The following is a 26,055-nucleotide window of genomic DNA, read 5'->3' on the forward strand; positions in this document are numbered from 1 at the left end:
CTTTCATGCACTGGAGAAGGACATGGCAACCCACTCCAGTGTTCTTGCCTGGAGAATCCCAGGGACGGGGGAGCCTGGTGAGCTGCCATCTATGGGGTCGCACAGAGTCAGACACGACTGAAGCAACTTAGCAGCAGCAACCCACTAAGTGGCCTCCTTGGTGTCACTTTCATTATCTATGAAGTGAAAGGTTGAACTAGATCAGGGATTCCCGGCTGCAAATCGGAATCACTTCCGCTGGAGGTGGAGTTCTGGGACCAGTAAGTGAGTGATCCCCAAGGTGATTCTGACAAGTCTCCCCAAGGCAGAGGCCCCTGGGGTTCCTTGATGCTCAAGATCCTTTTTACCCCTAATCTCTGCTCTCTCTTCCCTCCTCACTGCCTCTACTTACTCCAGGTTTGGAAAACTACAGCAGGATGTCTCTTCCTGTTTCCTTACCTGTGTGTAAAATAAGATAAAACCTATCAGTGCATTGCTGCGAGGCTTCCAGGAAGCATCCCTGTGACCACACAGTCCTTGCACCTTTACCCTGCCCCATCCCACACCTCACAGGTTATTAGCCCCCAGAGCACCTCTTTAATCTCAATCTCAGGCTCAACTGGCTGCTCCTTCCCAGGAGAGCCTGGCCGTCTCTCTGAGCAGAAACCCTCTGGGCGGGAGATTTGGCCCAAACTTACTCCCTGGAGCTAATTTTCATACAGCTGTTCACAGAACTTATTCCTCAGTGCTAAGCTGGGTCCTTCCTGCTGCGAAGGGCGTGGCACTGCTCTCCTGTCCCTGGTGCCAACATCTTTCCTTGACACTGATTCCTGGCCTCAGGAGACTGAGGGATCAAGAGGCAGGGCCAACTCTAGAGCCAGCCAACCTGAGTTCAAATTCCAGCCTTCTCCTTACCAGCTGTGCAACTCTGGGAAAGAATACTTAACCTCTCCCTGCCTTAGTTTCCTCAAATTGGGAGTGAGAATAACATCAACTCCCTCAGCATCTGTAAAAGTTAGGGAGTTACAGGCGGCTGTACCTGCGGGTTCTGCATCTCACCAACATGGATGGAAAATATTCTGGAAAAAAACTCCAAAAAGTTCCGAAAAGCAAAACTTGAATCTGATGTGCCCCCAGCAACTATTTACATAACATTTAAATTGTATTTACAACTATTTACATTTCATTTGCATAATATTAGTAACCTAGAGATGATTTAAAGTGTACGGGAGGATGTGCATAGGTTATAAGCAAATACTGCACACCATTTTCTATAAGGCAGTCGAGCATCTGAGGGTTTTGGTACAGGGACTGGTCCGGAACCAGTCCCCCATGGATGCTGGAGTGTACTACCTCTTAAAGGCATAGAACAGTGCCTGGCAGATAGTGAGCATTAATTAGAGCTATTCTGGTGCCCTGAGGGAAGAGGAGCAGGAAGGCCTGGGAAATTCCCTCATGTCCTTGGGCTGGAGGCCTTCTGTTTTCTCCCGTACTCTTTTTCCTTCTCCTTGCTGTGGGCCTGGACTGCATCAGGGGCCTCCTTCCCTCTGGTCAATAGGGGACACAGGCAGAAGATGGGGAGGGGGAGGCGGGGGTGGGCAGGAAGCAACAGAGTGGGTGGCTGCATCCCTCCACGGAAGGTCAGAGCTCCTTTCCTACAGCATCTCTGCCTCCAGGTTTCAACATCACTCCCTCCTTCCTCCCTTCAGGCCTAGGGATGTACCATACCCCTGGTTATCAGCCCCAGGGTACTGCACAGTGAGCCTTCCCATATATGGTTCCCCAAGCGCTTCCCACCCTCTATAAACAGTTCCTTTATTAAACTGCCCTCACATGTCCCAATTTGCGTGTGCCATCTGTTTCCTGTGGGGACCCTGGCTGATATTAACACCTAATTGGTGATGTTCAATACATATGCAAATATCATCCTTTCAGACTTTAGCTGGGGCTTTTCTTCTATCAGACTTTAGCTGGGGCTTTTCTTCTATCGGAGAAGGCAATGGCAACCCACTCCAGTACTCTTGCCTGGAAAATCCCATGGGCGGAGGAGCCTGGTAGGCTGCAGTGCATGAGGTCGCTAGGAGTCAGACACGACTGAGCGACTTCACTTTCACTTTTCACTTTCATGCATTGGAGAAGGGAATGGCAACCCACTCCAGTGTTCTTGCCTGGAGAATCCCAGGGACGGGGGAGCCTTGTCTCTGGGGTCGCGCAGAATCAGACATGACTGAAGTGACTTAGCAGCTTAGCAGCTTTCTTCTATCAGCTCCTCAGGACATCCAAGGCAGTATAACTGCTCTCCCCTCATTATTCCCAACCCTCCCCTTGTCCGATGGTTCTTTCCCAGGCTTCTGTGCCACCCCGAGTCCCCAAGCCTGGCCCTCTGTGTGGCCAGATTCTGGGTTCCTCCAGCCTGAATTAGGCGGACATCCTGGGGCTTCCCAAGTAGTGTTAGTGGTAAAGAACCTGCCTGCCAATGCAGGAGACATAAGAGACTCAGGTTCCATCCCTGAGTTGGGAAGAGGAAACGGCAACCATTCCAGTATTGTTGCCTGGAGAATCCCAAGGACAGAGGAGCCTGGCAGGCTACAATCTACGGGTTGCAAAGCGTCGGACATGGCTGAGGTGACTTAGCACACACACATGCTCTCCCCTGGACCCCAGGCCTAAAAGCACCTAATTTCTGCAGCAGAAGTTCTGCTCATATTATGGTTTTCATGTAAATATGTTCTCCAAGTCCCTCCTGAATGAATAATTACTTGGTGAACATCACTGTGCCCACCTGGGCCCCAGCACAGCACCCCTGCCACTTGAGGAGCAGGGAAGGGTACACAGCACAGGACTGAGGGTGGGAGGGACGGGGACTGAGGACAGGACCCGGATTCTAGATCTCCTCTGCTCAGGTGAGGGAGGAGGAAAACGGGAGAGCGAGCGGAACAGCTTTCAGATGTGGGAGAGCACACAGACCAGAGCTGCCCAGAGACAGGCAGCCTGAACACTCATTAGGGAGGAGACAGGAAGAGTCTTTGTTGAGGTGAGTGTTTCAATCCGGAGGATGCGCGGTGGTGGAGATGCTGACTTCAGGAATCCCACAAGGGCCGTGCCCAGCCTATTTGTCCGTCACCTTCAGGGACCTCCTCTGCCCTTGGCAAGAAAGCCAGGAGACCTTAAGAGGGGTTCAGAAGAGGGACAGAAGGAGCCCAGAGGCAGGGAATGGTGTTGGGAGTGCATACAGCCAGGGCTCCATGAACCAAGGCCTGAAGACATTAGCAGGGCAGGGGCTGCCGCAGTGAAACAGGAGAAGGTGGTCAACCTCTGGGTCACAGAGGGTTACAGGGTCTGACTTCCTGAGCTCTTTCTAGATACCTGGGGTTGGGGCTGACTTCCCAACTCCCAAGAAGTCCCCATCTCTGGAAATGATCTCTCCATCCACATATCAAAGGGATAGGCCCCCAGCAGGCTCACACGTACCCCATCCCCACCCCATCACAGCTGCCTGCACCAAGGGAAGACCAATCAGATGCTCTCCCCAGCCATTTGGGTATACAGTCCCTACCCCAAGCCCAGAGTCAGGTTGGTCATTGTAGAGGGACATGGAACACTAATGGCCCCATGGAATGCCGTCTCCCACCCGTCCTGTGGGCTGAGAGGAGCAGAGATGATCTGAAATCAGAGACCAGAAGAGAGCAGAGACTCCCTGGGATGCTGCCAGCCTTTCAGTTCCCAGTTCTAACCCTTTCCTGAGTGAGGTCTGTGTTCTACTTCCACGAGCCGCCCCCTCCCAGATCCTCGTAATCAAACTCCCTGTTTTGCCTGGAATCATGTCAGATCAGGTGTCACCTACTCAGTATTGTCTCCTCAGTGTCCATTCTCACCCTCCTTCTTCCTAAAGGAGCCTGTGCATCAGTAGGGGTAGGGTGGGGGCAGTGTGCCCTGCTCAGGTCCTGTCCTGGTCTTCCAGACTGAGTGGCCCAGAGAGACACTGGAAAGTTGCCTGGGGCCTGCGGGGAAGTGGCCCAGAAGGCTCCCTTCCTGCCTGACCTGTAGGTATGGGCAGCCTTGCAGCTCTAGGTGACCTCTAGCCACATGTTAAGGATCATGGTGCAGAAAGACAGATGAAATCTGGGCTGCTGCTGACAGAATGAGCTCTGCTCTGCCTACCTCCAGGCTTCTTTCCCATGTTCGATCATCATACTTTGGGGCCTGTCCCTTGTCTGTAAAATGGGGAGAGTAATCCCTCCCTCACAGAGTTGCTGCAAACACTTAAGGAGTTATTTTATCTAATAGGCTTAGATCAGCACCTGCCACAAAGTAGGAGATGTATATGTGCTCAGTTGCATCCGACTCTTTGCAACCTCACGGACTGTAGGCCACCAGGATCCTCTGTCCATGGGATTCTCTAGGCAAGAATACCGGAATGGGTTGCCATCTCCTCCTCCAGGGAGGCGCTGTATAAAAGTTGGCTATTGTTATTATTATTTTTGAATAATTCACTCCTAATTTATTTAAGCCCTTGTTTTTTAGGTCTCAGGTACCATTAACCAAGCACCATTCCTATTTCACACAATTGGATTTCTCATGCCTACAACCCACATGCCTAAGACAATCAGGAATTTCTATTTCTAATATGTTTGGGTGGTCTGACATTAAAATAATCATAGGATTTCTCCACTGGCAGTGTGTAGTGGAGGTCATGTCACCTTCCTGAGGCTTGCAGAGTTCCACAGAAAGCCCAGAGCTTGGGAGGCTGCCAGACCTGGGTGCAAACCTGTTTTGTCACCTGTAAAATAAGGCTAATGTGTCCTTGCTTTGGATAGAATGCTTGTCACCATGCTCCCAGAACTAAGTCTGGCACAGAGCAGGCCTTCTATGAAATCCATTTGTATAAATGTTTCATGTACATAAAACACTCACCTAGTCACCTAAGTGTCTTTGCAGGTTCTCCCTGCATTTGTTTATACATACTTCACTGGGCATTTGCTGAATGCCTACTACGTGCAGTTTCCTATATAGATAAAGGAAGTGAGGGAGGTGGAACACTCACAGGACAAAGGCTTGGTCCCTGCTTTCGTGGAGCTTACGGTTCCCTAGGGGAGAGGAGACAGTCTCCCGAGGAACAAGCAGTCACTAGGCAGAGACAGTGACCTGGTCCTGGGGTCTGGATGCTAAGGGGGCACAGAAAGCCTGTGCTTCTCCCTGTCTCCAAGTGCTTGTCACTGGCACTGGCTGGGGTGCTCTAGAAGAGGGGGTTGGAGAGCAGCACCAGCGGACTCCTGCTATTTGGGGGACCCTCTGTGACGAGGAAAGCATGTTCCCAAAGCCTTGGCCAGACATTCTACTGTTTTCTTTCCTGCTGCTGCCCCAGTTCCCTGTGGTCCTCACTATGGGGTCACTGTAACGGTGCTTGGAAGCATGTGAATGCATGTTTGTGTATGTGTGTGTGTGTGTGAGAGAGAGAGAGAGAGACAGAGAAAGAGAATGCACACCCACGTGGGCTGCCCCTTGAGGACTCCTCGCCTTCATGGGACTTCTCCAGAGCTCATTTTCCCAGCTCAGACAGTGGGAGGAGGATTAACTACAACTGTGGGAGGGGATGAAATTGCTGACTGAGAATGAAGGAAAGAGAAAAAAGGGCAGAGGGCCAGGCCCAGGGTCCAGGAAGGACCGCAGTCCTACAGGGACCTTTGCTCCTCTCTGGGGAGAAGGATGAGGGACACAGGGGTGGAGATTGTGTGTGTGAGCTGACCCCCTACAGAACCCACACTGACCTCCCAGCACACTCCCTGCACAACCATGCCCTCCCTGCTTGCAAAGCCTGCTGTCCAGACCTGCCTCTGGCAGGAGAAGCTGAAAAATCACACCGAGGACCATCAGGTCATCCATCATTCCATTCAGTAGGAGGATAAACAGAGGTGGGTGTCCCAGATCCCCTGCTGCTTATGGTCCCACAAAAGAGAAGGAAGTATGAAGAGGAGATGAGCAGGAAGCAGAGTCCAAGGTGCCCTGGGAAAGGGAAGTGAGAGGATGCCAGTGGGATGGAGGTCTAGACCCTCTATAAAAGGAGGAACTCAAATAGGGCCTTCAGGAAAGAAGAGGAGCTCTCCCAGCCATCGGGGAGAAGAGCATTCCAGAACGTTGAACTGGTAAGGGCAGAGGCAGAGACACGGCCGTGGTCCATCCTCGCATCATCTAGCAAGGCTGGAGAAGTGGGCAGCAAGAGACGAGTCTAGAAAGGAAGACCGAGGCCAAATGAGGGAGACTTCAGCACGAACCTGTAGTGTCAGGAGGTTTTCTTCCACTGAAAAGGAGGATGTGTCGATAGTTGGGAGCAGTGGAAGGATGTGGTTGAATCTGTGCTTTGGAAAGGTAGGTGGCAGGGGCAGCGGGAGGGATGGGTTACAGCAGGCCACCTGTCTGAGAATTGGAATTGGGTACCTTGTCCTCTGAGAGAGCCCAGCCCATGCTCAGAGTGTGTCTGGGTCTCAGGCCCACTAGCACCTGCCCAACTGCAGGGTCGCAGCCCTGGAGAGAAGCCAGGAGGGGCTGGAGGAACGAGCGGGAGGGGCGTGGGTCACAGAGCTGAGCCAAGGCAGCAGTGGTGTGTGTGTGTTTGGTCCCTTCAGTCATGTCCACCTCTTTGTGACCCCAGGGACTGTAGCCCACCATGCTCCTCTGCCCATGGGATTCTCCAGGCAAGAATACTTCAGTGGGTTGTCATTTCCTCCAAGGCAGCAGTGGAGACCATTCAAATTAATGCTGCAAGTTGGCTGTACCCAGAGTGGCAAGGGGTGTCTTTTGACTGCTAAAAAAGGTATAATCAGAAAGGAAGAGACCCTGAAAGATGATGGCTTGAATAAACACGGCTGCCGCCTGTTGAGAATGTGCCAGGCACTGTGCTAAACTCCTCCCTGCAAGACCTCATGGCAGTTTGGCAAGAAAGTTGCACGATGCCCAAGGGTCACTATGCTCAGGTGATGAGAGGAAACAGACATGAGCAAAACTGAGGCACGCATACCACCAGTTGATAATAGAGTGATCTGAATCCAGGACTGGCTGCTGCAGCCCACCTCTGGGTCACTCCACACACCACCCTCCCTCGAGGAGAACTGGCCCCAGCCCTCCCGGTATCTGCCGAGCCCTGGCTCTGTGTGCTCTCTAAGCAACCTTCAGGGTTTCATTTGGTTTCCTGAGTTGGCTTCCAGACCAAGGAGAGCGCTTTCTGGTTATAAATTATTGAGCTGACTTCCTGCTACAAATCAGTCTCCTGTGAGTCTGGCTGTGGGGGCCAGTTTTTCCAGGTCCTGAATGACTCTGGAGAAAGGTATTCCAGAGGTTGGATGGTCAGGGCAGAGCCCCACCCCTAGGGCTCTGACAGTAGCCTGGCAGTGCTGGGTCCAGCCTGGACTGGACGGCCAGGGGCCAGGGTGGATGGGGTAAACTGAGAGACTCCCTTCTGTCCCCACCACTGCTCAGCCTTCGAGCCCTCGGGGACCCTTGGGGAAGGGGGCTCGGCTGGTTCTCCTTCCCCGGGTTCCTCCCTCCTTGCCTGCATTCAAAGTCTCCACTTGGCTGCTTGCCTGGGAAAGGAGGAGAAAAAGAGAAGAAGAAGAAAAGAAGAGGAAATAGGGGGAACCAAGAGCAGGAAAGAACACCATCTGCCTGTGGTTTGGTGTGGAGGGGAAGGCATGGGGGCCGACCCCCCTCCCATCCAGGATCACAAATGCCATCTTCCCACCCACCCATCACTCACCACTTGGGGGGCAAAGCTTAGCCAAGCTCAGCACAATGATAAAATTGAGATGCAGATTCCTTCCCATTGCTCTGAATAGAGCAGATTGGATACGGATTTCCCCCTTTTCTTCCCATTTAGACCATCTGGGCGGCTGGGGCCCCAGAGAAGATTGGGACCAGGTGGGGGAGGGGCAGAGGTTTCCTAGCACTTTTCAGCTCTGAAACCTCAGGGTGAGGGTAACGGATGCCACCCCCACCGTGTCCCCTTCCCTGGGGCAAGTTTGTTCTCTGTATTCTGCTCTCCAGGCTGGGCGGGGCTAGCTGGAGTCGCCTCTCCTCTGTCCTGGCAAATTCCAAGTGGTGCATTTGTCTTCAGGGTCTGCTGTCCTTTCTGCAGGCCCACCCACACCCCCTAACTGCAAATAAACCTATGGGGAGGATGGAAGGGAAAATGCGATCATAGAAAGTTGATAGGAAGTGCTATTAAAGATTGCTTTAAACCTGAGGAAAGTAAAGCTTGGGGAAGAGTATCCAGCTTAAGGTTGGGCAGGGAGTTGGTGGGAAAACCAAGACTAGATAATAACAACAACAGCAACAACAAAGACCATGTTATTTTGTATCAGGATGTGTTCTATGCTCTTTGTATTATGCCATTTAATCCGTACAATAACCCTACAAAGTAGGTATGATTATCATGCCTATTTGCCCATTTCATAGATGGGCAAACTGAGGCACAGACCTGCTAAGTAACTCGTATAAAGCCAAATTGGTAGAAGTCAGACCCAAATCCAGGCAGTGGGGCTCCAGAGCCTGCCCCTCGCTCGGTCTCAGCATACCACCCAGGAAAATGGCATTATTTGACAGACCCTTGGGAGTGGAGCTCAGGCTGCTCCAGTAAGCATTTGCAGAGGGGGAAACATAAAACACAGCCCACAGCCATTCTGTATTTATAATCACAAAATCTAGACTTGTTCCTCTGAACAGAGTATATCAACACAAAGTTAGAACTGGAAATAAGAATAGAAAGGGAATATTTACATCGCTTGGCAAAAGAAGCAAGTGTGAACCTCATGAGGAGATGGCATGTGGCTGGATCCAACACCGGAGGAGAGAACCTGGTGCTCAGGGAGACGCCACGAATTAGATCCAGGACCCTGCCTCATGGTTGCACTGCAGCTTAAATGAAATAAGGTGAGTAGCATGTTTGGTTCATACCCTGTCGGAAAAGTAATACGCATGGTGGTGGTGGTGGTGGTCACCCTAAGGTGGTAAGGTCATGAGTAGGGGTTTTTTCCTGTCTCTCAGACATTCTGTAATCTTTAATTGTTTTCACATGGAGAAGAAAATAAAGGAGACTTGCCTACTTTAATTGCTGGAATTAAATGCTAAGGATGTTGCCAAACACAAATCAAGCTTATCTATTCATTAGAGCAGCCTCCTTTTTCTCCTCCCCGTGGGCAAGCTCTTTCCATGGAAATATTTTGCTATCAGATATTCAGTTGCTGTATAAAATGAAAACTGCATTTGAAAACATGCCTAAGCTCAAAAACAGCCCACGAATCCAGCTAAAGGCCTGGGTTTCCTTGGGGTTTCAATGACAGATCCACTGCTCAACAGAAATCTTTGTGGGGAGGGTCCCTTTCGCCTCACAAACCAGAGCATGGTTCTGAGCATGGGTCTAGGTTATAGACCCCGACAGAGAGGCATGGTGCTGCTGACGGTCGCACAACAGCGTGAATGTTCCTAAAGCCACGGACTACAAAATGGTTAAATGGGGTTGATAAGAATGTACAATAGGGCAGCTGCTATGGAAGATAGTGTGGTGGTGCCTCAAAAAAATACAAATAGAATTACCATGTGATCCAGTAATTTCCCTTCTGGGCGCGGGCATGCTTCATTGTATTGAGCTTTGCTTTATTGTGCTTCAAAGATTTTTCTTTCTTTTCCTTTTTTACAAATTGAAGGTTTGTGGCAAGCCTTCCTTGAATAACTCTATCAGTGTCATTTTCCAACAGCATTTGTTCACTTCATGTCTCTCTGTCATATTTTGGTAATTCTTGCAACATTTCAAACTTTTTCATTATTATTATATTTGTTACGATGATCTGTGATCAGTGATCTTTGATGTTACTGTTGTTCTGGCATTTTTTAGTAATACTTTAAATTAAGGCATGTACAGTTTTCTAGACATGATGCTATTGCACACTTACTAGACTGCAGCATAGTGTGACTACAACCCTAACACGCACTGGAAAACCAAAACATTCCTGTGAGTTGCTTTATAGTGATCTTTGCTTTATCGCTGTAATCTGGAACTGAACCCATAACATCTCTGAGCTATGCCTTTATGCGCCTGTGTGCTAAGTCACTTTAGTCATGTCCGACTCTTTATGACCCTATGGACTGTAGTCTGCTAAGCTCCTCTGTCCATGGAACTCTCCAGGCAAGAATACTGGAGTGGGTTGCCATGCCCTCCTCCAGGGGATCTTCCCGACCCAGGGATAGAACCCAGGTCTCCTGCGTTGGCAGCAAGTTCTTTACCAGTAGCGCCACCTGGGAAGCCCATGCCTGTATGATGCTGCTGCTGCTGCTGCTTTTGCTAAGCCGCTTCAGTCATATCCGACTCTGTGCGACCCCACAGACGGCAGCCCACCAGGCTCCCCCATCCCCGGGATTCTCCAGGCAAGAACACTGGAGTGGGTTGCCATTTCCTTCTCCAATGCATTAAAGTGAAAAGTGAAAGTGAAGTCGCTCAGTCATGTCTGACTCTTAGCGACCCCATGGACTGCAGCCTACCAGGCTCCCCTGTCCATGGGATTTTCCAAGCAAGAGTACTGGAGTGGGGTGCCGTTGCCTTCTCTGCCATGCCTGTATATATCCCCCCAAAATGAAAGCAGGGACTCAAAAAGATATTTGTATACCCATATACATCACAGCATTATTCAAAATAGCCCAAAGGGGAAGCAACCCCAATGTCTATCAAAAGATGAATGGATTTTTTTTTAAATGTGGTATATAATGGAATATTATTCAGCCTTTTATAAGGAAGGAACTTTTACACGTATACAACATGACGAACCTTGAAGACATATGCTGAATGAAATAAGCCAGACACAAAAGGACAAATATTGTATAATTCCACTCATATGAAGAATAGTCTAATTTACAGAGACAGAAAGTAGAATGGTGGTTACCAGGGGCTGGGGAGAGGGGAGAATGGCGAGCTGCTATTTACTGGGTACAGAGCTTCAGTTTGCAAGATGAAAAGAGTTCTATAGATGGGTGAAGGTGATGGTTGTGTTACCGAAAGGTATGTGTGGGCGGTCTGGCTGCTTACCGGTCAGAAGCCAGCAAACAGGCTAGGCTGGTGGAAAGGAAAGTTTGCTTTATTTCAGATGCTGGCAGCTGGGGCAGAGGGAGGGTGGTGGATGTCTGTCCAAAGGCTGATTCCCCCACTGACAAACAGGGGATGAGAACTTTTACAGACAGAAGTGTGTGTGTGTGTGTGTGTGGGGGGGGGTGTTTACATGCAGAAACAGCACAGCAATCTCTAACAGTCATCTTCAAATGGGCAGTGATCTGACCAGCATCATCTTGATTGTTTCAGATGAAGTTAATCTTCAGTTCCAGGGTCCATTTGTTCCCATTGTTTTGCGGTCAGTTCCCACAATTGTGGCAGCTCGTGTCCTGAGTCCATTCTGGTCATCATGTAGTTAACTTCTCCACTGGGTTTTGGTATCTATAACTCAGAAGATATGGCTCAGAATATTATCTATAGCCCTTGAGAAAGAGCTAAATGTTCTTGACCATGCTTAATGACTACATTATTATTATTATTAGTCTCCTTTGACTGTTTTCCTTTGTTTCCACATTTCTCACTTCTCTGATTAAACTTACTCTTTGACTAAAGTTTTCCAGAGGGAAAAAGGCAGGCAGAGGCCATGGTGCATGGGCAAGGACTATATGGTCCTGCTCCATTTCAAATGCACAACAATGTGAATGTTTGTAACACCAGTTAACAGTACACAAGAATGCTTAAGATGGTAAATTTTATGTTGCGTATATGCTACCAAATTTTTTTGAAAACAGTTTCTAAAATCCTCAGGATTGAAGAGGACCAGGAGACCCCAGGGGGTGTGCTGCTGACCCCCCAGAGGATCAGGTCTTCTCCCGCTCCCCACAGTGTGGTGCCCACTGCCAGACCCTCACACCCCTCAAGGCATACTTGCCCCTGATCAGTGAGTGAAGTGAGCGCCCTACTGTCCATGCACACCCTGGTACCTGGCTGGGGCATCAGACAGCCCAGGCTGAGGTGTGGGCCACAGGGTTAGATGGAGACCCAGGATGAGCTGAAACCACTAGGGGGCAATTTCTGGTGAGTCTTTGGATATACAGTAAATGAGGCTCTCTTTTGAGACAGGTTAGGTATGAGGACAGACGACTGGGTGGACTGTGTGCTGGCCACTGTCTTCATTTCCTGCTGCTGCTATAAGCAATGACCTGGTGGCTTCAAACAACACACATTCGTTCTCTCCAGACTGCAGGTTGGAAGTCTGACACGGGTCCCCCTAGGCTGAAATCAAGGTGTGGGCAGAGCCACATTCCTTCCTGGAGGCTCTTGGGGAGGATCCGTTTCCTTGCTCTTTCCAGCTTCTAGAAGCAGCCCACATTCCATCTTCAGAGCCAGGAGCCCTGCCTCTCTATAGCCCTTCTTTGGTAGTTACATGGCCATCTTCAGTTTCAGTTCAGTCGCTCAGTCGTGTACGACTCTGCAACCCCATAGACTGCAGTACGCCAGGCCTCCCTATCCATCACCAACTCTCGGAGTTTACTCAAACTCGTGTCCGTTGAGTTGGTGATGCCATCCACCCATCTCATCCTCTGTCAGCCCCTTTTCCTCCCATCTTCAATCTTTCCCAGCATCAGAGTCTTTTCCAATGAGTCAGTCCTTCGCATCAAGTGGCCAAAGTACTTGGAGTTTCAGCCTCAGCATCAGTCCTTCCAATGAATATTCAGGACTGATTTCCTTTAGGATGGACTGGTTGGATCTCCTTGCAGTCCAAGGGACTCTCAAGAGTCTTCTCCAACACCACAGTTCAAAAGCATCAATTCTTCAGCGCTCAGCTTGCTTTATAGTCCAACTCTCACATCCATACATGACCACTGGAAAAACCATAGCCTTGACTAGACGGACCTTTGTTGGCAAAATAATGTCTCTGCTTTTTAATATGCTGAATAGGTTGGTCATAACTATTCTTTCAAGGAGTAAGTGTCTTTTAATTTCATGGCTGCAGCCACCATCTGCAGTGATTTTGGAGCCCAAAAGAAGTTTCTCACTGTTTCCCCGTCTACTTGCCATGAAGTGATGGGACCAGATGCCATGATGTTAGTTTTCTGCATATCAAGCTTTAAACCAACTTTTTCACTTTCCTTTTATACATTCATCAGGAGGCTCTTTAGGTCTTCTGTGCTTTCTGCCATAAGGGCGTTGTTATCTGCATATCTGGGGTTATTGATATTTCTCCCGGCAATCTTGATTCCAGCTTGTGCTTCATCCAGCCCAGCGTTTCTCATGATGTACTCTACATATAAGTTAAATAAGCAGGGTAACAATATACAGCCTTGATGTACTCCTTTCCCTATTTGGAACCGGTCTGTTGTTCCATGTCCAGTTCTAACTGTTGCTTCTTGACCTGCATATAGATTTCTCAGGAGGCAGGTATGGTGGTCTGGTATTCCCATCTCTTTCAGAATTTCCCAGTTTGTTGTGACCCACACAGTCAAAGGTTTTGGCATAGTCAATAAAGCAGAAATGGGGGGGTGGTCCTAAGATGGCAGAGGAATCGACGGGGAGACCACTTTCTCCCCCACAAATTCATCAAAAGAACATTTAAACGCTGAGTAAATTCCACAAAACAACTTATGAATGCCGGCAGAGGACATCAGGCACCCAGAAAAGCAGCCCATTGTCTTTGAAAGGAAGTAGGAAAAAATATAAAAGACAAAAAAAGAGACAAAAGAGGTAGGGACAGAGCTCCATCCCAGGAAGGGAGTCTTGAAAAGTGAGGGTTCCGAACACCAGGAAACACTCTCACTGCCAAGTCTGTGGCGAGCCTTGGAAGCACAGAGGGCAACATAACTGGGAGGAAAAATAAATAAATAATTAAAACCCACAGATTGCGTGCCCAACGGTAACTCCCCCAGTGGAGAAGCAGCGCAGACGCCTGCGCCCACCACTAGCAAGCAGGGGCGGGGCAGGGAGGCGCGGGCTGCATTGCTTAGAGTAAGGACCAGGCCTGAATGCCCCGAGGGCAATCTGAGGGAACTAACTTGGGCTAGCAAACCAGACTGTGGGATAGCTACCACGTGAAAATCCCTAACTTAAGACACTGCAGGCCCACTCACAGAACAAAGGACTATGCAGAGCTAGTGGGCCGCAGACCATCCCCCTCCAGTGACAGGCAGCCAGAGCCGGAAGGGGGCAATCGCAGCCCCAGAGAGGCATTATCTACCAAACTGCAAGCAGGCTTCTTTGCCAACTAAGACTTCTTGGGGTTCTGGACAGTCAACATCCGCCTGAGAAGGTGTGCCGGTTGTACACCCAGAAAACCGAGTGGTAGGGACAGGGGAGACGATAAGTTGCAGTCACCGTGCCCGCCAAACACCTCATCACCTGAGCTGCTCGGACCTGGGAAGGGCACAAAACGCAGGCCCAACTGACTCTGCGCCTCTGAGGATTACCCGAGTGCCTGAACCTGAGCAGCTTAGACCTGGGAGGTGCATGCAGCCCAGGGCTGGCCTTGGACAGTTCCCGGCAGAGCAACCTAGAGCCTGAGCAGTGTGGGCAGGGAGGGCACACGCTGCGTGAGTAGGGGCAGGCCCAGTGTGGCTGAGGCACTGCGAGCACATGCCAGTGTTATTTGTTTGCAGCGTCCCTCCCTCCCCACAGCACAACTGAACAAGCGAGGCTTAAAAAGTGTCCATCACCACCCCCTTATGTCAGGGCAGAAATCAGACACTGAAGAGACCAGCAAACAGAAGAAGCCAAAACAGAGGGAACTGCCTTGGAAGTGACAGGTGCAATAGATTACAACCCTGTAGTTAGTACCAGCTACATAGGAAGGGGCCTACAGATCTTAAGAAATATAAGCCGGACCAAGAACTATCCGAAAATGAACTGACCCCACACTGGCCAAAACAACACCAGAGAAAGTCCTAGATATAGTTTTACTATTTTTATGATCATTCTTTTTTTTTTTAATTTTTAAGTCCTCTATTACTCCGTTAATTTTCATTTTTATAACCTGCTATTACTTTGAAAAAAAAAAGACCCTATTTTTTAAAGCAAACTTCATATAATATATATTTTATAATTTTTGTGACTTTGTTTTTTTTCTTTTTTTAATATTGTATTTTTGAAAATCTAACCTCTACTCTAGATTTTTAATCTTGGCTTTGTGGTATTTGTTATCAATTTTGTACCTTTAACAACACAATCTTCAGTACCCATTTTTACTTGGGAGCGAGATTGCTGGCTTGACTGCTCTCTCCCCCTTTGGACTCTCCTTTTTCTCCACCAGGTCGCCTCTATCTCCTCCCTGCCCCTTCTCTTCTCTACCCAACTCTGTGAATCTCTTTGTGTGTTCCAGACGGTGGAGAACACTTAGGGAACTGATTACTGGCTGGATCGGTCTCTCTCCTTTTGATTCCCCTCTTTATTCTCCTGGCCACATATGTCTCCTTCCTCCCTCTTCTCTTCTCTGTATAACTCTGTGAACATCTCTGAGCAGTTCAGACTGTGGAGCACACATAAGGAAGTGATTACTGGCTAGCTTGCTCTCTCCTCTTTTGATTCCACCTCATCTCATTCGGGTCACCTCTAACTACCCCCTCCCTCTTCTCTTCTCCATGTAACTCTGTGAACCTCTCTGGGTGTCCCTCACTGTGGAGAAACTTTCCATCTTTAACCTAGATGTTTTATCAATGGTGCTGTATAGATGGAGAAGTCTTGAGACTACTGTAAAAATAAGACTGAAAACCAGAAGCAGGAGGCTTACGTCCAAATCCTGAGAACACCAGAGAACTCCTGACTCCAGAGAACATTAATTGACAGGAGCTCATCAAATGCCTCCATACCTACACTGGAACCAAGCACCACCCAAGGGCCAACAAGTTCCAGAGCAAGATATACCACGCAAATTCTCCAGCAACACAGGAACACAGCCCTGAGCTTCAATATACAGGCTGCCCAAAGTTACTCCAAACCCAGTGACATCTCATAACTCATCACTGGACACTTCATTGCATCCAGAGAGAAGAAATCCAGCTCCACCCACTAGAACACCGACACAAGCTTCCCTAACCCAGGAACCTTGACAAGCCACCTGTACAACCCCACCCACAGCAAGAAAACTCCACAATAAAGAGAACTCCACAAACTGCCAGAATACAGAAAGGCCACCCCAAACTCAGCAATATAAACAAGATGAAGAGACAGAGAAATACTCAGCAGGTAAAGGAACAGGATAAATGCCCACCAAACCAAACAAAAGAGGAAGAGATAGGGAATCTACCTGATAAAGAATTCCAAATAATGACAGTGAAAATGATCCAAAATCTTGAAATCAAAATGGAATCACAGATACATAGCCTGGTGACAAGGATTGAGAAGATGCAAGAAAGGTTTAACAAGGACCTAGAAGAAATAAAAAAGAGTCAATATATAATGGATAATGCAATAATTGAGATGAAAAACACTCTGGAGGCAACAAATAGTAGAAAAATGGAGGCAGAAGATAGGATTAGTGAAGTAGAAGATAGAATGGTAGAAATAAATGAATCAGAGAGAAAAAAAAATGAATTAAAAGAAATGAGGACAATCTCAGAGAACCCCAGGACAATATTAAAAGCTCCAACATTCGAATTATAGGAGTCCCACAAGAAGACAAAAAGAAAGACCATGAGAAAATACTTGAGGAGATAATAGTTGAAAACTTCCCTAAAATGGGGAAGGAATAGCCACCCAAGTCCAAGAAACCCAGAGAGTCCCAAACAGGATAAACCCAAGGCGAAACACCCCAAGACACATATTAATCAAATTAACAAAGATCAAACACAAAGAACAAATATTAAAAGCAGCAAGGGAAAAACAACAAATATCACACAAGGGGATTCCCATAAGGATAACAGCTGATCTTTCAATAGAAACTCTTCAGGCCAGGAGGGGATGGCAAGACATACTTAAAGTGATGAAAGAAAATAACCTACAGCCCAGATTACTGTACCCAGCAAGGATCTCGTTCAAATATGAAGGAGAAATCAAAAGCTTTACAGACAAGCAAAAGCTGAGAGAATTCAGCACCACCAAACCAGCTCTCCAACAAATGCTAAAGGATATTCTCTAGACAGGAAACACAAAAAGGGTGTATAAACTCGATCCCAAAACAACAAAGTAAATGGCAACGGGATCATACTTATCAATAATTACCTTGAACATAAATGGGTTGAATGCTCCAACCAAAAGACAAAGACTGGCTGAATGGATACAAAAACAAGACCCCTATATATATTGTCTACAAGAGACCCACCTCAAAACAAGGGACACATACAAAGTGAAGGGCTGGAAAAAGATATTCCACGCAAATAAAGACCAAAAGAAAGCGGGAGTTTATCAGATAAAATAGACTTTAAAACAAAGGCTGTGAAAAGAGACAAAGAAGGACACTACCTAATGATCAAAGGATCAATCCGAGAAGAAGATATAACAATTATAAATATATATGCACCCAACATAGGAGCACTGCAATATGTAAGACAAATGTTAACAAGTATGAAAGGGGAAATTAACAATAACACAATAATAGTGGGAGACTTTAATTCCCACTCACACCTACGGATAGATCAACTAAACAGAAAATTAACAAGGAAACACAAAATTTAAATGATACAATAGACCAGTTAAACCTAATTGATATCTATAGGACATTTCACCCCAAAACAATGAATTTCACCTTTTTCTCAAGCACACACAGAACCTTCTCCAGGATAGATCACATCCTGGGCCATAAATCTAGTCTTGGTAAATTCAAAAAAACTGAAATCATTCCAAGCATCTTTTCTGACCACAATGCAGTAAGATTAGATCTCAATTACAGGAGAAAAACTATTAAAAATTCCAACATATGGAGGCAGAACAACACACTGCTGAATAACCAACAAATCATAGAAGAAATCAAAAAAGAAATCAAAATATGCATAGAAATGAATGAAAATGAAAAAACAACCCCAAACCTGTGGGACACTGTAAAAGCAGTGCTAAGGGGAAAGTTGATAGCAATACAGGCATACCTCAAGAAACAAGACAAAAGTCAAATAAATAACCTAACTCTACACCTAAAGCAACTAGAAAAGGAAGAAATTAAAAACCTCAGGGTTAGTAGAAGGAAAGAAATCTTAAAAATTAGGGCAGAAATAAATGCAAAACAAACAAAAGAGACCATAGCAAAAACCAACAAAGCCAAAAGCTGGTTCTTTGAAAGGATAAATAAAATTGACAAACCATTAGCCAGACTCATCAAGAAACAAAGGGAGAAAAATCAAATCAATAAAATTAGAAATGAAAATGGTAAGATCACAACAGACAACACAGAAATACAAAGGACCATAAGAGACTACTATCAGCAATTATATGCCAATAAAATGGACAACTTGGAAGAAATGGACAAATTCTTGGAAAATACAACTTTCCAAAACTGAACCAGGAAGAAATAGAAAATCTCAACAGACCCATCACAAGCACGGAAATTGAAACTGTAATCAGAAATCTTTCAGCAAACAAAAGCCCAGGTCCAGATGGCTTCACAGCTGAATTCTACCAAAAATTTAGAGAAGAGCTAACACCTATCCTACTCAAACTCTTCCAGAAAATTGCAGAGGAAGGTAAACTTCCAAACTCATTGTATGAGGCCACCATCACCCTAATACCAAAACCTGACAAAAATGCCACAAAAAAGAAAACTACAGGCCAATATCACTGATGAACATAGATGCAGAAATCCTTAACAAAAGTCTAGCAATCAGAATCCAACAACACATTAAAAAGATCATACACCATGACCAAGTGGGCTTTATCCCAGGGATACAAGGATTCAATATCTGCAAATCAATCAATGTAATACACCACATTAACAAATTGAAAAATAAAAGCCATATGATTATCTCAATAGATGCAGAGAAAGCCTTTGACAAAATTCAACATCCATTTATGATAAAAACTCTCCAGAAAGCAGGAATAGAAGGAACATACCTCAACATAATAAAAGCTATATATGACAAACCCACAGCAAACATTATCCTCAATGGTGGAAAATTGAAAGCATTTTCCCCTAAAGTCAGGAACAAGACAAGGGTGCCCACTTTCACTACTACTATTCAACATAGTTTTGGAAGTTTTGGCCACAGCAACGAGAGCAGAAAAAGAAATAAAAGGAATCCAAATTGGAAAAGAAGAAGTAAAACTCTCACTGTTTGCAGATGACATGATCCTCTACATGGAAAACCCTAAAGACCCCACCAGAAAATTACTAGAGCTAATCAATGAATATAGTAAAATTGCAGGATATAAAATCAACACGCAGAAATCCCTTGCATTCCTATACAGTAATAATGAGAAAATAGAAAGAGAAATTAAGGAAACAATTCCATTCACCATTGCAATGAAAAGAATAAAATACTTAGGAATATATCTACCTAAAGAAACTAAAGACCTATATATAGAAAACTATAAAACACTGGTGAAAGAAATCAAACAGGACACTAATAGATGGAGAAATATACCATGTTCATGGATTGGAAGACTCAGTATAGTGAAAATGAGTATTCTACCCAAAGCAATCTATAGATTCAATGCAATCCCTATCAAGCTACCAACGGAATTTTTCACAGAGCTAGAACAAATAATTTCACAATTTGTATGGAAATACAAAAAACCTCGAATACCCAAAGCAATCTTGAGAAAGAAGAATGGAACTGGAGGAATCAACCTGCCTGACTTCAGGCTCTACTACAAAGCCACAGTCATCAAGACAGTATGGTACTGGCACAAAGACAGAAATATAGATCAATGGAACGAAATAGAAAGCCCAGAGATAAATCCACGCACCTATGGACACCTTATCTTTGACAAAGGAGACAAGAATATACAATGGAGAAAAGACAATCTCTTCAACAAGTGGTGCTGGGAAAACTGGTCAACCACTTGTAAAAGAATGAAACTAGAATACTTGCTAACACTGTACACAAAAATAAACTGAAAATGGATTAAAGACCTAAATGTAAGACCAGAAACTATAAAACTCCTAGAGGAGAACATAGGCAAAACACTCTCCGACATAAACCACGGCAGGATCCTCTAGGACACACCTCCCAGAATATTGGAAATAAAAGCAAAAATAAACAAATGGGACCTAATTAAAATTAAAGATTTCTGCACAACAAAGAAAACTATAAGCAAGGTGAAAAGACAGCCTTCAGAATGGGAGAAAATGATAGCAAATGAAGCAACTGACAAACAACTAATCTCAAAAATATACAAGCAACTCATGCAGCTCAATTCCAGAAAAATAAACGACCCAATCAAAAAATTGGCAAGAGAACTAAATAGACATTTCTCCAAGAAGATATACAGATGGCTAACAAACACATGAAAAGATGCTCAACATCACTCATTACCAGAGAAATGCAAATCAAAACCACAATGAGGTACCATTTCACGCCAGTCAGAATGGCCGCTATCCAAAAGTCTATAAGCAATGAATGCTGGAGAGGGCGTGGAGAAAAGGGAACCCTCTTACACTGTTGGTGGGAATGCAAACTAGTACAGCCACTTTGGAGAACAGTGTGGAAATTCCTTAAAAAACTGGAAATAGAACTGCCATTTATGACCCAGCAATCCAACTGCTGGGCATACACACCGAGGAAACCGGAATTGAAAGAGACACATGTACCCCAATGTTCATTGCATCAGTGTTTATAATAGCCAGGACATGGAAGCACCCTAGATGTCCATCCGCAGATGAATGGATAAGAAAACAGTGGTACATATACACAATGGAGTATTACTCAGCCATTAAAAAGAATACATTTGAATCAATTCTAATGACGTGGCTGAAACTGGAGCCTATTATACAGAGTGAAGTAAGCCAGAAAGAAAAAGACCAATACAGTATACTAACACATATATATGGAATTTAGAAAGATGGTAACAATAACCCTATATGTGAGACAGCAAAAGAGAACAGATGTATAGAAGTCTTTTGGACTCTGTGGGATAGGGAGAGGGTGGGATGATTTGGGAGAATGGCATTGAAACATGTATAATATCATATAAGAAATGAATCGCCAGTCCAGGTTCAATGCAGGATACAGGATGCTTGGGGCTAGTGCACTGGGATGACCCAGAGGAATGATACAGGGAGGGAGGTGGGAGGGGAGTTCAGGATGGGGAACATGTGTATACCCGTGGCAGATTCATGTTGATGTATGGCAAAAGTAATACAATATTGTAAAGTAATTAGCCTCCAATTAAAATAAATAAATATAAAGGTTAAAAAAAAAAGGCAGATAGATGTTTTTCTGGAACTCTCTTGCTTTTTCTATAATCCAACGGATGTTGGCAATTTGATCTCTGGTTCCTCTGCCTTTTCTAAAACCAGCTTGAACATCTGGAAGTTCATGGTTCATGTACTGTTGAAGCCTGGCTTGGAGAATTTTGAGCATTACCTTACTAGCGTGTGAGATGAGTGCAATTGTGCGGTAGTTTGAGCATTCTACAGCATTGTCTTTCTTTGGGATTGGAATGAAAACTGACCTTTTCCAGTCCTGTGGCCACTGCTGAGTTTTCCAAATTTGCTGGCATATTGAGTGCAGCACTTTCACAGCATCATCTTTTAGGATTTGAAATAGCTCAACTAGAATTCCATCACCTCCACTAGCTTTGTTTGTAATGATGCTTCCTAAGATGGGAATACCAGACCACCTGACCTGCCTCTTGAGAAATCTGTATGCAGGTCAGGAAGCAACAGTTAGAACTGGACATGGAACAACAGACTGGTTCCAAATAGAAAAAGGAGTACGTCAAGGCTGTATATTGTCACCCTGCTTATTTCACTTATATGCACAGTACATCATGAGAAACGCTGGGCTGGAAGAAACACAAGCTGGAATCAAGATTGCCAGGAGAAATATCAATAATCTCAGATATGCGGATCACACCACCCTTATGGCAGAAAGTGAAGAGGAACTAAAAAGCCTCTTGATGAAAGTGAAAGTGGAGAGCGAAAAAGTTGGCTTAAAGCTCAACATTCAAAAAACGAAGATCATGGCATCTGGTCCCATCACTTCATGGGAAATAGATGGGGAAACAGTGGAAACAGTGTCAGATTTTATTTTGGGGGGCTCCAAAATCACTGCAGATGGTGACTGCAGCCATGAAATTAAAAGACACTTACTCCTTGGAAGAAAAGTTATGACCAACCTAGATAGCATGTTGAAAAGCAGAGACATTACTTTGCCAACAAAGGTCCGTCTAGTCAAGGCTATGGTTTTTCCTGTGGTCATGTATGGATATGAGAGCTGGACTGTGAAGAAGGCTGAGTGCCGAAGAATTGATGCTTTTGAACTGTGGTATTGGAGAAGACTCTTGAGAGTCCCTTGGACTGCAAGGAGATCCAACCAGTCCATTCTGAAGGAGATCAGCTTTGGGTGTTCTCTGGAAGGAATGATGCTAAAGCTGAAGCTCCAGTGTTTTGACCACCTCATGCGGAGAGTTGACTCATTGGAAAAGACTCTGATGCTGGGTGGGATTGGGGGCAGGAAGAGGAAGGGATGACAGAGGATGAGATGGCTGGATGGCATCACTGACTCGATGGACGTGAGTCTGAGTGAACTCCGGGAGTTGGTGATGGACAGGGAGGCCTGGCGTGCTGCGATTCATGGGGTTGCAAAGAGTCAGACAAGACTGAGCGACTGAACTGAACTGAACTGAAGGCCCACTTGACTTCACATTCCAGGATGTCTGGCTCTAGGTGAGTGATCATACCATCGTGGCTGGGTCATGAAGATCTTTTTTGTATAGTTCTTCTGTGTATTCTTGCCACCTCTTTTTAATATCTTCTGCTTCTGTTAGGTTCATACCGTTTCTGTCCTTTATTGAGCCCATCTTTGCATGAAATGTTCCCTTGGTATCTCTAATTTTCTTGAAGAGATCACTAGTCTTTCCCATTCTATTGTTTTCCTCATTTTCTTTGTACTGATCACTGAGGAAGGCTTTCTTATCTCTCCTTGATATTCTTTGGAACTCTGGATTCAAATGGGTATATCTTTCCTTTTCTCCTTTGTTTTTCACTTCTCTTCTTTTCTCAGCTATTTGTAAGCCCTCCAAAGACAGCCATTTTGCTTTTTAGCATTTCTTTTTCTTGATGGTCTTGATCCCTGTCCTGTACAATGTCATGAAACTCCGTCCATAGTTCATCAGGCACTCTGTCTATCGGATCTAATACCTTGAATCTATTTTTCACTTCTACTAAATAATCGTAAGGGATTTGATTTAGGCCATACCTGCATGGTCTAGTGGTTTTCCCTTTCTTCAATTTAAGTCTGAATTTGGCAATAAGGAGTTCATGATCTGAGCCATGATCTCAGTCAGCTCCCAGTCTTGTTTTTGCCGACTGTATAGAGCTTCTTCACCTTTGGCTGCAAATAATATAATCAATTTGATTTTGGTATTGACCATCTGGTGATGTCCACGTGTAGAGTCTTCTCTTGTGTTGTTGGAAGAGGGTATTTGCTATGAACAGTGCGTTCTCTTGGCAAAACTCTGTTATCCTCTGCCCTGCTTCATTCTGTACTCCAAGGCCAAATTTGCCTGTTACTCCAGGTGTTTCTTGACTTCCTACCCTCGCATTCCAGTCCCCTTTAATGAAAAGGACATCTTTTTTGGGTGTTAATTCTAGAAGGTCTTGTAGATCTTCATAGAACTGTTCAGCTTCAGCTTCTTCAACATTACTGGTCAGGGCACAGACTTGGATTACCGTGATATTGAGTGGTTTGCCTTGGAAACGAACAGAGATCATTCTGTTGTTTTTGAGACTGCATCCAAGTACTGCATTTCGGACTCTTTTGTTGACTATGATGGCTACTCCATTTCTTTTAAGGGATTCTTGCCCAGAGTAGTAGATATAATGGTCATCTGAGTTAAATCCACCCATTCCAGTCCATTTTAGTTCACTGATTCCTAAAATGTCGATGTTCACTCTTGCCATCTCCTGTTTGACCACTTCCAATTTGTCCTGATTCATGGACCTAACATTCCAGGTTCCTATGCAATATTGCTCTTTACAGCATCAGAGTTTGCTTCTATCACCAGTCACATCCACAACTGGGTGTTGCTTTTGCTTTGGCTCCATCTCTTTATTCTTTCTGCATTTATATCTCCACTCATCTCCAGTAGCATATTGGGCACCTACTGACCTGGGGAGTTCATCTTTCAGCGTTGTATCTTTTTGCCTTTTCATACTGTTCATGGGGTTCTCAAGGCAAGAATACTGAAGTGGTTTGTCATTCCCTTCTCTAGTGGACCACGTTTTGTCAGAACTCTCCACCATGACCCGTCCGTCTTGGGTGGCCCTACATGGCATGGCTCATAGTTTCACTGAGTTAGACAAGGCTGTGGTCCATGTGATCAGATTGGTTAGTTTTCTGTAATTTGTGGTTTTCATTCTGTCTGCCCTCTGATGGTGGAGAAGGAAATGGCAACCCACTCCAGTGTTCTTGCTTGGAGAATCACAGGGACAGCGGAGCCTGGTGGGCTGCCATCTATGGGGTCACACAGAGTCAGACATGACTGAAGCCACTTAGCAGCAGCAGCAGCAGCCCTCTGATGGAGAAGATAAGAGGCTTACGGAAGCTTTCTGATGGGAGAGACTGACTGAGGGAGAAACTGGGTCTTGTTCTGATGGGTGGGGCCATGTTCAGTACATCTTTAATCCAATTTCCTGTTGATGGGTGAGGCTGTGTTCCCTCCCTGCTATTTGAATGTGAATGTGAAGTTGCTCAGTCCTGTCTGACTGACTCTTTGTGACCCCATGGACTATAGCCTACCAGGCTCCTCCATCCATGGGATTTTCCAGGCAAGAGTACTGGAGTGGGTTGCCATTTCTTTATCTGGGGCCAAACTACGGTGGAGGTAATGAAGATAATGGTGACCTCCTTCAAAAGATCCCATGCATGTACTGCTACACTCACTTCCCCCAACTCTGCAGCAGGCCACCACCACCCACGCCTCCGCTGGAGACTCCTGGACACTCCCGGGCAAGTCTGGGTCAGTCTCTTGTGGGGTCAGTGCTCCTTTCTCCTGGGTCCTGGTGCACACAAGGTTCTCTTTGTGCCCTCCAAGAATCTATTTCCCAGTCCTGTGTAAGTTCTGGCAGCTCTGTGGTGGAGTTAATGGCAACCTCCTCCAAGAGGGCTTATGCCATACCCAAGTCTGCTGCACCCAGAGCCCCTGTCCCTGTGGCAGTCCACTGCTGACTCGTACCTCCACAGGGGACGCTCAAACGCAATTCTGCCTCAGTCCCTGTGGGGCCGCTGGGGCCTGGTGTGCACAAGCTTTGTTTGGCCCTCTATCTGTGGCTTTTATCCTCAAAGCCCCACAACCCACACAGGCTCCTGACTGGCTCCCAGTCTGTGACCCTGCACGTGTACAACAGGCAGCTCTGAGCCCTCATTCCCCCTTAAGACCCCACACACCTGCCCAGTTTTCTCTTCTCTCCATGCCAGGTCTTACCTGGGAAAGCTCTTCTGCTTTTAAGGGACTTTGTGACGACAATCGGCCCACCTAGACAGTCCAGGATGTGCTCCCCCTCGAGGTCCTTCACTGAACCAAGTCTGCAAACCTTGTTTGCTGCATAAGGTGACACCTCCACGTGTGCTGCCTACCACACCCATGCTATGTACTCACTCAACATGCCACAAGCACCGCTGGCATGAGACTCTTCTGTGCCTCAATTTCTAAAGAAGGAAGAGCGGTAGCAGGTGAAAGATCACGACCAAGTCACGGCCACAGTCTTGGCGAGGAAGAAAGAGGCTACTGCAGAGGGGACAGTCAGGGAGCTCAGAGGCGGAGCCGGTGGGGAGAGAGGAGCAGAGATGGGAGATGACTCATGCAAAGAAGGGGAGCAGTGTGTTTTGGGGGGAGGGTTCGGAGAAGGCAGTCACAGATGCAAAGGGGAGACTGCGGGAAAGATCTTACAGGTGAACCACACTTCGGACAAAGAAATTCATGAGCAC

This window comes from Budorcas taxicolor, chromosome 1, assembly GCF_023091745.1.
Source record: "Budorcas taxicolor isolate Tak-1 chromosome 1, Takin1.1, whole genome shotgun sequence".
NCBI classification, from domain to species: domain Eukaryota; kingdom Metazoa; phylum Chordata; class Mammalia; order Artiodactyla; family Bovidae; genus Budorcas; species Budorcas taxicolor.